The sequence below is a fragment of the Coregonus clupeaformis genome, unplaced genomic scaffold (genome assembly GCF_020615455.1).
Source record: "Coregonus clupeaformis isolate EN_2021a unplaced genomic scaffold, ASM2061545v1 scaf0726, whole genome shotgun sequence".
NCBI classification, from domain to species: domain Eukaryota; kingdom Metazoa; phylum Chordata; class Actinopteri; order Salmoniformes; family Salmonidae; genus Coregonus; species Coregonus clupeaformis.
In genome coordinates, this window is record NW_025534181.1 from 134,567 (window position 1) to 148,529 (window position 13,963).

The following is a 13,963-nucleotide window of genomic DNA, read 5'->3' on the forward strand; positions in this document are numbered from 1 at the left end:
TAACACACTTTCAGTTCCAAATGCAATGGTTAATCGATACATTGGACTGGATCGCTTGAAATAGAGCAATTTCTCCCAGGCTTACTTTACAAGGGCCCGAAGACTGAATTGTCAAGTGTCTATAGTAAGGCCTTAAAATAGAGAGCATAATTTATCATGCCTTGATACAAGACACCCCTAATTGCGCATTGATTTTCTCCCCTTCTCCTAAACAATTTGGCCGAGCTATATCGTCAACTAAGGTAACTATGTGTTTAGGGAACAGACAATGAAGAATGAGTCATTTGTTTCATTTTCATGTCAGTTGAAAGAGTAGCTAGTTAAGGCGCATCTTGTTCATTTTGTTCTTTCTGATAATGAGATGTCTAACAATTGTCTGTATAATGGCACCTTATTATACATTATATTTTATTACTGTACTCAATTAAATGATTGATACCAAATGTTAATTTTGGAAATGTCAGTACCTATCGATACTGTGTATCTAGAGGCTTATGTCTGACAAACACAGCCAACTCTTTAATAGGAATAGAGTCTAGAACGATAGGATGTACAATAGAACGAGATAAGATAAAGGGGGATAGAACCGTAGCCATGATAGTATCAGGTCAATATTCAACTAACATGATAAATTATCAGAATTATGTCAGATTTTCAGTACCGGTACTATGTATCAGTTATACATAAGAAGATATGTCTTATTGAGGGACAGACTCATTGATATATAAATTATGTCCTTAGTACCAGCCAGGTCTCTCCATATTTTGTCATTCATACCATAGCCCACTAGCTAGATAATAATGTTTTATCCTAATGATCTATTGTTTACCAGCTATTCTAAAGGCCTGTTCAATTCTTATGAGCAGAGTCAACGTTGCGAGGGTATTTAAGCTCCAGTAGATTTCCATTAGCTATACTAATGAGTGCATCGATACACAACATGCTGGACTGAGGTTACCTAGATGATGAAAATAGGTCATTATTGGGTAAACATGCTGACTACATGTTGCCAAGCAGAGGAAGTGATATTAGCTTTGACTCACTGAAGGATAAACTTGGAAGTTGAATGAGGTAGCTAGGTACTATAGTAAGTTGGTAGTAGTTGGATTGATAGATACACAAGGACAGAATATATAGATAAAACGATAGATACATTTATGTAGATAGGTGGATGTTTTGTTAGTTTATCGTTTCTATTCTGAATTCTAATTAGGATATATCATTATTCATGTAAAATATTGACAGTATTTGTTTGTGTGGATAGTGGGTTAAAGTAAAACTTGCGAGCCACAGAGGCGAGAGCAGCAGTCACTCACTCCCACCTCCATCCACACAGACAGACAGGCAGGGACTACAGATGGTTGCTTGTCAATCACTCTCTCCTCTCTAAGAATGTAACTAGTGGCTAATTAACAGTGTACCAGTGTTGGTCCATCCACTGCTGGAACAACAGAGAGTTTGCACACTACCAGGCAACAATGGAGGCGCTCATCAGCCAGCCTCCTTAGTCATTAAAAGCCTGCCTAACATATCCTAACATATCCATACTTGGCCTTTGTGAGTCACCAGCACAGACCTGCCATTTGGCCTGTCAATCAACTGGGTAAATATTGGTTGCCGTGGCGAAAACTGACAATGGAACTAAATATGTTCTTGTCGAATGACAGCATCAAGTGATGTTCTGGCGTGTGTTCATAGGATAAAATGGGAGAGAACTTGTACGGTGTGATTAAGTCGCAAACTGTCTGAAACTGTCCTATTAATTTGAGATGTATAGATTTGAATTTATGACACAATATAAGATTGGGTTGTCATGATACTGTTGTTTCACCAGAGCAATTTGGAAACTTCAGAAAAACGATGACAATCAGATAATAACAATGCACAAAGACAAATGTCATTTTTATCAGTGTGAGAACTAGTAACAAATATTAGGGTGTCTTAGGTGTCTAACGCAATCCAGTGGATGAGTCTACTCTAGAATGCTTGGTTAGTGTTTGTGGACATTTTATGGAGTTGTCATGCCCATCTCTCTCTCTCTCGTTGCCCCTCTGGCCCACTTCCTCCTCCCTCCTCCATCTCCTTTCCCTCTCTGTGGAGAAAACCTGCCACCTGTGACCCCCCTATGTCAATCCCGCTGCCTGCTGCCCTGCCACCTCTCTGTATGCCAGGTTCCCACCCTGGTACCTCTGTATTATTGATTTGTGAGTGTGTGTGTCCGTGTGTGTATGTGGATTTTCTGACCTTCACATGGCAGGCATGTTGGTTTCAATCTACCCCCACACCCCAACATTATTATTTCTGTCTGTGTTGACTTTTCAAGATTGCATCGATATAACATACTGAACAAAACAAAGGAACAAAAACAGCATCTTCTTCCATCTTGACATATTTCTGTGCAGTGAAGCGATGATGATTATGATGACTCTTTTGATTCGTTTGATCTCTGTTCTGTCTCTGTTTTTGTCATTTTTATGTGAGTGGACATTTTCTTTCTCCAACTCTAAAGATGTGGAGTTAAAAAAATAAAATATATCAGAGGGAGAAAAAAAATAAAATGAATTTTGTTTTTAACAGAACTCTGTGTGAGTGGTTGATTGTCGTTGTTTAATGTGATATGTTGTTGTGTTCTCAGCCCCTGTGGTTGGAAAGCGAGGTTAGTTGAGCTGGGTTTCCTGAGTTTGGTTTCAGCAACAGAGTCAAACTTTTCACCTTTGCTTGATGCCACTACAAAGTTGTGCATTGTCTTTTTGAATAGGAGTAAATCAAGAGGATATCTCAATACAGAGGAAAACAGACAGCTGAAAATCTAATACAAAAGTAGTACATAATAAATATGACTTTATAGTTCCATTAGATTGCTGTAAATTATTTACACACTTTCAAAGAGAGTAAAGATCACTGAGAGATGGGTGGGAACTGGTGTATATTAACACTTGTCAGAAACAGTTGCCAAATGTTATGCAAATGTTTCTGTTGAGGGTCACAGAGTAGGTCAGTCCCCACTTCTCTTGTTTATGGGAATGTGGAACATATTTAATCCAGAGGAATGGCTGTAAGAGGGTTAGGCTGTTTGTTTCCATTTTAGTTAAATTGTTGTTCTGCTTCTGGCTGTGAGTGGTACAGGTTTGGGGGTCAGCTTTTGGGTACGGTAAAAGCTGTGGTAAAATTAAGTAGACACTGGAGTCAACAAAAGTAAACGCAAAGTATACTCGGAGCATCGTTTTTAAATGCTTTACCTAAACATTAGACTGATGATGATGAGTCACACCACTCATATTCTGAAGTATACTATATACTACTATACATGAAGTATGACATACTGCACTATTCTCTTATTCATCAGAACATACAGTGAGGGAAAAAAGTATTTGATCCCCTGCTGATTTTGTACGTTTGCCCACTGAGAAAGACATGATCAGTCTATATAATAATAATACTTTTAGCAAAAATGTTTATTTTTAATTCACAATCTGTAGAAGCAATGAGAATAGAAAGGTTCAGAACTTTTGTAAAACATCACAGTACGGTTGAAATATATATGGCAAATAGAAATCCTATATGGATGGTGTTAAGAGATAGATGGGAGGTATTGAATAGAGTTGAAGGATGGGACTAATAACAAATAACAACAAATAATAACAAAGATAGCTAATAATGTAAGCATACTGTGTCCATAATAAGTATATAGGTTGTATGTTGGGAGCTTTTGGGAAAGAGCACAGTTAGAAAGATATGGCATATAGAAGCAAACCGGATGGACATCATGAAAATGATCGGAGAGGTTGAGAGTAGAAGAAGTTCAGGAGCAAAAAATATAAAATAAAATATAAAAATATATATATATATATATATATATATATATATATATATATATATAATATAATTATTGTAAAATTAACTCTGTCCATAAGGTGTAGATAGTACGTATAGACCGGAAGTAGAGGCCTGGGCATTGTTGTTCACTAATTTACTCCAAGTAGGGAAAGGATGGTGGGGTTGAAAAGTAATAAAGGGGAGTATATATATATTTTTTTAAACATGGGGGATTGGAAGTGATGCAGACAATTACATTGATAGAAGATACAATCTATCTGCAATATTAAGCTGATCCAAGACATGATCAGTCGATAATTTTAATGGTAGGTTTATTTGAACAGTGAGAGACAGAATAACAACACAAAAATCCAGAAAAACGCATGTCAAAAATGTTATAAATTGATTTGCATTTTAATGAGGGAAATATGTATTTGACCCCTCTGCAAAAAATGACTTAGTACTTGGTGGCAAAACCCTTGTTGGCAATCACAGAGGTCAGACGTTTCTTGTAGTTGGCCACCAGGTTTGTAGACATCTCAGGAGGGATTTTGTTCCACTCCTCTTTGCAGATCTTCTCCAAGTCATTAAGGTTTGGAGGCTGACGTTTGGCAACTCGAACCTTCAGCTCCCTCCACAGATTTTCTATGGGATTAAGGTCTGGAGACTGGCTAGGCCACTCCAGGACCTTAATATGCTTCTTCTTGAGCCACTCCTTTGTTGCCTTGGCCGTGTGTTTTGGGTCAATGTCATGCTGGAATACCCATCCACGACCCATTTTCAATGCCCTGGCTGAGGGAAGGAGGTTCTCACCCAAGATTTGACGGTACATGGCCCTGTCCATCGTCCCTTTGATGCGGTGAAGTTGTCCTGTTCCCTTAGCAGAAAAACGAGTTGAGTTGATGCCAAAGAGCTCGATTTTGGTCTCATCTGACCACAACACTTTCACCCAGTTCTCCTCTGAATCATTCAGATGTTCATTGGCAAAATTCAGACGGCCCTGTATATGTGCTTTCTTGAGCAGGGGGACCTTGCGGGCGCTGCAGGATTTCAGTCCTTCATGACATAGTGTGTTACCAATTGTTTTCTTGGTGACTATGGTCCCAGCTGCCTTGAGATCATTGACAAGATCCTCCCGTGTAGTTCTGGGCTGATTCCTCACCGTTCTCATGATCATTGCAACTCCACGAGGTGAGATCTTGCATGGAGTCCCAGGCCGAGGGAGATTGACAGTTCTTTTGTGTTTCTTCCATTTGCAAATAATCGCACCAACTGTTGTCACCTTCTCACCAAGCTGCTTGCCGATGGTCTTGTAGCCCATTCCAGCCTTGTGTACAATCTTGTCCCTGACATCCTAGGAGAGCTCTTTGGTCTTGGCCATGGTGGAGGGTTTGGAATCTGATTGATTGATTGCTTCTGTGGACGGGTGTCTTTTATACAGGTAACAAGCTGAGATTAGGAGCACTCCCTTTAAGAGTGGGAGACAGAAATCTTTCTGATTGAGAGGGGGTCAAATACTTATTTCCCTCATTAAAATGCAAATCAATTTATAACATTTTTGACATGCATTTTTCTGGATTATTTTGTTGTTATTCTGTCTCTCACTGTTCAAATAAACCTACCATTAAAATTATAGACTGATCATTTTTTTGTCAGTGGGCTAATGTACAAAACTTTTTTCCCTCACTGTATGTAAACCATACAAAAACTGCTCTTCTACAGTACATATTCTTCTACAAAAATGTTCCTAAAAAAAAAAAAATTAATGATGGTTTGCTAGTCCATTTCAAAGTAAACACATTTATTTGAAATGAGAGAGAATCTCAAATGTTGACATTTTATTCTTCACACATTAACCACTTTGTTGTTAAGTAATTAGCTAGCTGACATTCTGTCCAATGAGCACCTTATCATTGTGAAATAGACTGATGGTTTTGCTTTGTTTGTTACTATAGACTGCATTTTGCTTACTGTTGCATTGCGGTTTGTGCAGACACCCAGAGCGAGGCCTATTTGTCTGCTAAGACACAGACTCGTGTCGTCTTTGACGTAACAGGCGCTGAGATTTGTCTTGTTTTGGAGCATGGCCTATTAATGAAACATTGGAACATAATGAAGCAAAAAAACTAACTGACATCTCATTGTCTTTGGAGGGAAGCTTGACATTCAAAGTCACTGTTCGAGCAGTTCTTTCACCACTGGAGAAACAAAAGCATGACAAATATCCTGGACCTGTGTGTGCTTCTGTTGATAGCAGGCCCAATACCAGGTTAGTATCTTCCAATCATACTAGGCTACCAATATTCTCACAAATAAATATATTTTTTCTGTGTTTATGATTACGAACATAGAGCATAGCATTTTCTTCAGCATATTCACCGTAATAATTAATGTGTTATACAATGTCCCTAAGGATATTACAGTACATATACATTTACCTAATTACATAAATTCTGCCTTCTGTTTTGGCTTCAAGTCTTTCTGTTTTGGCTTCAAGTCTTGCAATAACAAGACTACTGTTGACAACACTACTGATCTAATTATTTTCAGAAGTGGATAGAGTCATGAGTTTGTTTGTCAAGATAAGAGGAGTAAAACTCATTAGTCATGGAGAAAGTCACTCCAACTCACTCATTTTCACTTGAATAAAAAACTATGATCATCTCCAAATACACCTCAACATCATTGGTACTGTATGAGTAGCCTGAGGAAAGCTTTGTGGAAAATGCCTTTGAACTGAAGGTCTTGCTGTTTTTTTTGTCATATTAAATATTCTGTCTTACCTTGATGAAGAAGCATTCACTGGTTGTGAACTCACTCAGCCCCGTTAAGGATGGTAACAGCAGAGGGGTTAAAGGTGAGGCAGTGGCCCCCTTCTTTCACTGTAATGCGGGGTCAGAGTGCCAACCTGTACTGTCGTTTCGAGGCCACGTCCTACGGGGTGGACTGGTTCAAGATGGAGGGGGCCGAGAAGGTCCCCATCCCAGATTCAGCTGGGCAGACGTCCCTGGTGATAACCGAGGTGTCCGTGGAGGATGCCGGTGTGTATTACTGCGAGGTCAACGTCCTACACAGAGATCCAGAGCGAGGGAACGGCACAAAGCTCATTGTCCTGGGTAAGACAGAAACAAATTAGCCTGGTCCCAAATCTGTTTGTGCTACCTTGACAACTCATATGGCCATTGCTTGGCATGATAATGACCATAGGATTAAGCATTAAAAATCATCTGGAACCAGGCTAAGAACTAGCTCTGATAAGAAATAAATGCATCCGCCTTTATTCTTGGAATGTCTTCTTGTAACTCATTAGAATTTCTCATCATTATTTCTGTCTTTGTAGGTATTGTTGTTGTTGTTGTCATTGTTGTAATTGTCTCTCATTTGTATCCTTAGAGCATTTGTTTGAACCCAAATGGTTAGCAGGGAGGCAATTACATTTAAACCAGTGGGCTATGCATCACCATAAAGAGGCCTAACCAAGCTCAAATCTATAACAATTCTAGCCATGTGGAAATTTCCTTTCCGTTCATCTTTTTGCCTGAGTGGTTTCATGACAGATCCAGATACAATCACCCCGGCACAATGCATTGTGGATTCTATTGATCTTTGCAGGGAATTGAAACTCACCACAGAACAAGGCAAAGAGGCATCGTCAAATTATTATGTGCAAACCCCTCATGCGAAAGAGAAGGTTCCTCCCAGCGTTTCTCCAGTGGGGTGCACGTTACAGAGTCCTGCACCATTTACAGAACCATGACTGTGTCATTTTGCCACAACTGTATTACCAACATGGTCTGAATAGAATATGTCAAAATAGTGAAATATAACATACAGTATAACTACTATGGTTAATTGTTAACAATCTGACATATTTCGAATGAGCGGCAGGTAACCTAGTGGTTGAGAGCGTTGGGACAGTAACCGAAAGGTTGCTGGTTTGAATCCCCGAGCTGACTAGGTGAAAAATCTGTCTTTGTGCCCTTGAGAAAGGCACTTAATCCTAATTGCTCCTGTAAATTGCTCTGGATAAGAGCATCTGCTAAATGATGACAAAATGTAATAAGATAGATGGTATTGCATCACCCCCTTCCCGTTTCTCCTCCTGCCCCTAATAGCACCCCCCTCTGTGCCCCAACTCCTCCTCCAGGTCCCCTCGGACCCCCAGACTGACCAATGGGCTCTCCTCTGTGTCACTGGTGGGTTCCACCCACACCACCTCACCCTAACCTGGACCCACCAGGGTGGAGAAGATAGCCCCCACCGCTTTGTTGGCAGCAACTGCACCATTCAAATCAACCAATCACACAGCCTGATCCCAAAGCTCTCAACTCCTAATTGGATGGGAGAGTGTTTCCAGGTGACGGACAGCTCCAGAAAGGAAGTGTACATAATCAGTGTGCTGTCCCTCCCCCCGCGGGGGTCTGTGGATGCTGGGGTCTCCTACACCTGTAGTGTGCAGGATCACCTTGCACTGGACTCATCCCTGTCTGCCTCCTTCTCCTGGGGTGAGCTTTAGTTAACACTACTGAGAGGCTGTATTTCACTAGGCTATTTCTCATATGGCTCAAATATCTATTCACAGCCAACAGCTTGCATGGCATACTTGAGTGAAGTCAAGGTTTTCCTTATCAAATTTTATACAGCTGTGCTTCCACTACACACAGCTTCAGTCAATCATGGGCTTTTAACGACTGCAAATTGAATTCACCCTCAGGTCTGTCATCATTGTGTGAGGTCCATAACTGTATACCTTAACCCTAGGTTAAGTTTGCATTGCCTTTTTGTCTACGCTTACAGACGCAGCCGCCAATGAGGTGATTGGATGCTAGAATATCCTTAAGATCTGTGTCCTCTGTGGAGTGACTGTGGTGTTTTCCATTGCAGGTAAGTACTGTATGGTCACACTCACAAGATCTCACAAGGATCATGGGAAATGGAGTCATGGAAATAATTGTATGGTCCATGTCTTGAGCATCAGTCAATTGAGATGTTTTAGATCATGTCTTTGTCTCCACAGCACAATTTTGTGTGAAAAAAAAGACCTCATGTGTCCTATGTACGGTAAGTACACACAATCATCAATCAATCAATCAATTTTATTTTATATAGCCCTTCTTACATCAGCTAATATCTCGAAGTGCTGTACAGAAACCCAGCCTAAAACCCCAAACAGCTAGTAATGCAGGTGTAGAAGCACGGTGGCTAGGAAAAACTCCCTAGAAAGGCGAAAACCTAGGAAGAAACCTAGAGAGGAACCAGGCTATGAGGGGTGGCCAGTCCTCTTCTGGCTGTGCCGGGTGGAGATTATAACAGAACCATGCCAAGATGTTCAAAAATGTTCATAAGTGACAAGCATGGTCAAATAATAATCAGGAATAAATCTCAGTTGGCTTTTCATAGCCGATCATTAAGAGTTTAAAACAGCAGGTCTGGGACAGGTAGGGGTTCCATAACCGCAGGCAGAACAGTTGAAACTGGAATAGCAGCAAGGCCAGGCGGACTGGGGACAGCAAGGTGTCATCATGCCCGGTAGTCCTGACGTATGGTCCTAGGGCTCAGGTTCTCAGAGAGAAAGAGAGAACGAGAGAATTAGAGAGAGCATACTTAAATTCACACAGGACACTGGATAAGACAGGAGAAGTACTCCAGGTATAACCAACTAACCCCAGCCCCCCGACACATAAACTACTGCAGCATAAATACTGGAGGCTGAGACAGGAGCGGTCCGGAGACACTGTGGCCCCATCCGAAGAAACCCCGGACAGGGCCAAACAGGAAGGATATAACCCCACCCACTCCGCCAAAGCACAGCCCCCGCACCACTAGAGGGATATCCCCAACCACCAACTTACAATCCTGAGACAAGGCCGAGTATAGCCCACAGAGGTCTCCACCACAGCACAAACCAAGGGGGGCGCCAACCCAGACAGGAAGATCACGTCAGTAACTCAACCCACTCAAGTGATGCACCCCTCCCAGGGACGGCATGAAAGAGCACCAGCAAGCCAGTGACTCAGCCCCTGCAACAGGGTTAGAGGCAGAGAACCCCAGTGGAGAGGGGAACCGGCCTGGCAGAGACAGCAAGGGCTGTTCGTTGCTCCAGCCTTTCCGTTCACCTTCACACTCCTGGGCCAGACTACACTCAATCATATGACCTACTGAAGAGATAAGTCTTCAGTAAAGACTTAAAGGTTGAGACCGAGTCTGCGTCTCTCACATGGGTAGGCAGACTGTTCCATAAAAATGGAGATCTATAGGAGAAAGCCCTGCCTCCCGCTGTTTGCTTAGAAATTCTAGGGACAATTAGGAGGCCTGCGTCTTGTGACCGTAGCGTACGTATTGGTATGTACGGCAGGACCAACTCGGAAAGATAGGTAGGAGCAAGCCCATGTAACGCTTTATAGGTTAACAGTAAAACCTTGAAATCAGCCCTTGCCTTAACAGGAAGCCAGTGTAGGGAAGCTAGCACTGGAGTAATATGATCAAATTTCTTGGTTCTAGTCAGGATTCTAGCAGCCGTATTTAGCACTAACTGAAGTTTATTTAGTGCTTTATCCGGGTAGCCGGAAAATAGAGCATTGCAGTAGTCTAACCTAGAAGTAACAAATGCATGGATTAATTTTTCTGCATCATTTTTGGACAGAAAATTTCTGATTTTTGCAATGTTACGTAGATGGAAAAAAGCTGTCCTTGAAACAGTCTTAATATGTTCGTCAAAAGAGAGATCAGGGTCAAGAGTAACGCCGAGGTCCTTCACAGTTTTATTTGAGACGACTTTACAACCATCAAGATGAATTGTCAGATTTAACAGAAGATCTCTTTGTTTCTTGGGACCTAGAACAAGCATCTCTGTTTTGTCCGAGTTTAAAAGTAAAAAAGTTTTCAGCCATCCACTTCCTTATGTCTGAAACACAGGCTTCTAGCGAGGGCAATTTTGGGGCTTCACCATGTTTCATTGAAATGTACAGCTGTGTGTCATCCGCATAGCAGTGAAAGTTAACATTATGTTTTCGAATAACATCCCCAAGAGGTAAAATATATAGTGAAAACAATAGTGGTCCTAAAACGGAACCTTGAGGAACACCGAAATGTACAGTTGATTTGTCGGAGGACAGACCATTCACAGAGACAAACTGATATCTTTCCGACAGGTAGGATCTAAACCAGGCCAGAACTTGTCCGTGTAGACCAATTTGGGTTTCCAGTCTCTCCAAAAGAATGTGGTGATCGATGGTGTCAAAGGCAGCACTAAGGTCTAGTAGCACGAGGACAGATGCAGAGCCTCGGTCTGACGCCATTAAAAGGTCATTTACCACCTTCACAAGTGCAGTCTCAGTGCTATGATGGGGTCTAAAACCAGACTGAAGCATTTCGTATACATTGTTTGTCTTCAGAAAGGCAGTGAAGTTGCTGCGCAACAGCTTTTTCTAAAATTTTTGAGAGGAATGGAAGATTCGATATAGGCCGATAGTTTTTTATATTTTCCGGGTCAAGGTTTGGCTTTTTCAAGAGAGGCTTTATCACTGCCACTTTTAGTGAGTTTGGTACACATCCGGTGGATAGAGAGCTGTTTATTATGTTCAACATAGGAGGGCCAAGCACAGGAAGCAGCTCCTTCAGCAGTTTAGTAGGAATAGGATCCAGTATGCAGCTTGAAGGTTTAGAGGCCATGATTATTTTCATCATTGTGTCAAGAGATATAGTACTAAAACACTTAAGTGTCTCTCCCGATCCCAGGCCCTCGCAGAGCTGTGCAGATCCAGGACAGCTAAGCCCTGGAGGAATACGCAGATTCAAAGAGGAGTCCGTAATTTGCTTTCTAATGGTCATGATCTTTTCCTCAAAGAAGTTCATGAATTTATCACTGCTGAAGTGAAAGCCATCCTCTCTGGGGAATGCTGCTTTTTAGTTAGCTTTGCAACAGTATCAAAAAGAAATTTTGGATTGTTCTTATTTTCCTCGATTAAGTTGGAAAAGTAGGATGATCGAGCAGCAGTGAGGGCTCTTCGGTACTGCACGGTACTGTCTTTCCAAGCTAGTCGGAAGACTTCCAGTTTGGTGTGGCGCCATTTCCGTTCCAATTTCCTGGAAGCTTGCTTCAAAGCTCGGGTATTTTCTGTATACCAGGGAGCTAGTTTCTTATGACAAATGTTTTTCGTTTTTAGGGGTGCAACTGCATCTAGGGTATTGCGCAAGGTTAAATTGAGTTCCTCAGTTAAGTGGTTAACTGATTTTTGTCCTCTGACGTCCTTGGGTAGGCAGAAGGAGTCTGGAAGGGCATCAATGAATTTTTGTGTTGTTTGAGAATTTATAGCACGACTTTTGATGCTCCTTGGTTGGGGTCTGAGCAGATTATTTGTTGCGATTGCAAATGTAATAAAATGGTGGTCCGATAGTCCAGGATTTTGTGGGAAAACATTAAGATCTACAACATTTATTCCATGGGACAAAACTAGGTCCAGAGTATGACTGTGGCAGTGAGTAGGTCCAGAGACATGTTGGACAAAACCCACTGAGTCGATAATGGCTCCGAAAGACTTTTGGAGTGGGTCTGTGGACTTCTCCATGTGAATATTAAAATCACCAAAAATTAGAATATGATCTGCTATGACTACAAGGTCTGATAGGAATTCAGGAAACTCAGAGAGGAACGCTGTATATGGCCCAGGAGGCCTGTAAACAGTAGCTATAAAAAGTGATTGAGTAGGCTGCATAGATTTCATGACTAGAAGCTCAAAAGATGAAAACGCCATTTTTTTTTTGTAAATTGAAATTTGCTATCGTAAATGTTAGCAACACCTCCGCCTTTGCGGGATGCACGGGGAATATGGTCACTAGTGTAACCAGGAGGTGAGGCCTCATTTAACACAGCAAATTCATCAGGCTTAAGCCATGTTTCAGTCAGGCCAATCACATCAAGATTATGATCAGTGATTAGTTCATTGACTATGACTGCCTTTGAAGTGAGGGATCTAACATTAAGTAACCCTATTTTGAGATGTGAGGTATCACGATCTCTTTCAATAATGGCAGGAATGGAGGAGGTCTTTATCCTAATAAGATTGCTAGGGTGAACACCGCCATGTTTAGTTTTGCCCAACCTAGGTCGAGGCACAGACACAGTCTCAATGGGTATGGCTGAGCTGACTACACTGACTGTGCTATTGGCAGACTCCACTAAGCTGGCAGGTTGGCTAACAGCCTGCTGCCTGGCCTGCACCCTATTTCACTGTGGGGCTAGAGGAGTTAGAGCCCTATCTATGTTGGTAGATAAGAGGAGAGCACCCCTCCAGCTAGGATGGAGTCCGTCACTCCTCAGCAGGTCAGGCTTGGTCCTGTTTGTGGGTGAGTCCCAGAAAGAGGGCCAATTATCCACAAATGTTATCTTTTGGGAGGGGCAGAAAACAGTTTTCAACCAGCGATTAAGTGCTGAGACTCTGCTGTAGAGCTCGTCACTTCCCCTAACTGGGAGGGGGCCAGAGACAATTACTCGATGCCGACACATCTTTCTAGCTGATTTACACGCTGAAGCTATGTTGCACTTGGTGACCTCTGACTGTTTCATCCTAACATCGTTGGTGCCGACGTGGATAACAATATCTCTATACTCTCTACACTCGCCAGTTTTAGCTTTAGCCAGCACCATCTTTAGATTAGCCTTAACGTCGGTAGCCCTGCCCCCTGGTAAACAGTGTATGATCGCTGGGTGATTCGTTTTAAGTCTAATACTGCGGGTAATGGAGTCGCCAATGACTAGGGTTTTCAATTTGTCAGAGCTAATGGTGGGAGCCTTCGGCGTCTCAAACCCCGTAACGGGAGGAGTAGAGACTAGAGAAGACTCAGACTCAGACTCCGACTCGCTACATAATGGGGAAAACCGGTTGAAGGTTTCTGTCGGCTGAATGAGCGACACCGGTTGAGCATTCCAACAGTATTTCCCTCCAGAAGCCATGAGAAAGTTGTCCGGCTGCGGGGACTGTGCGGGGGGATTTATACTAACGTTACTGTCTGTACTTACTGGTGGCACAGACGCTGTTTCTTCCTTTCCTACACTGAGATTACCCTTGCCTAACGATTGCGTCTGAAGCTGGGCTTGTAGCACAGCTATTCTCGCCGTAAGGCGATCGTTCTCCTGTATATTATGAGT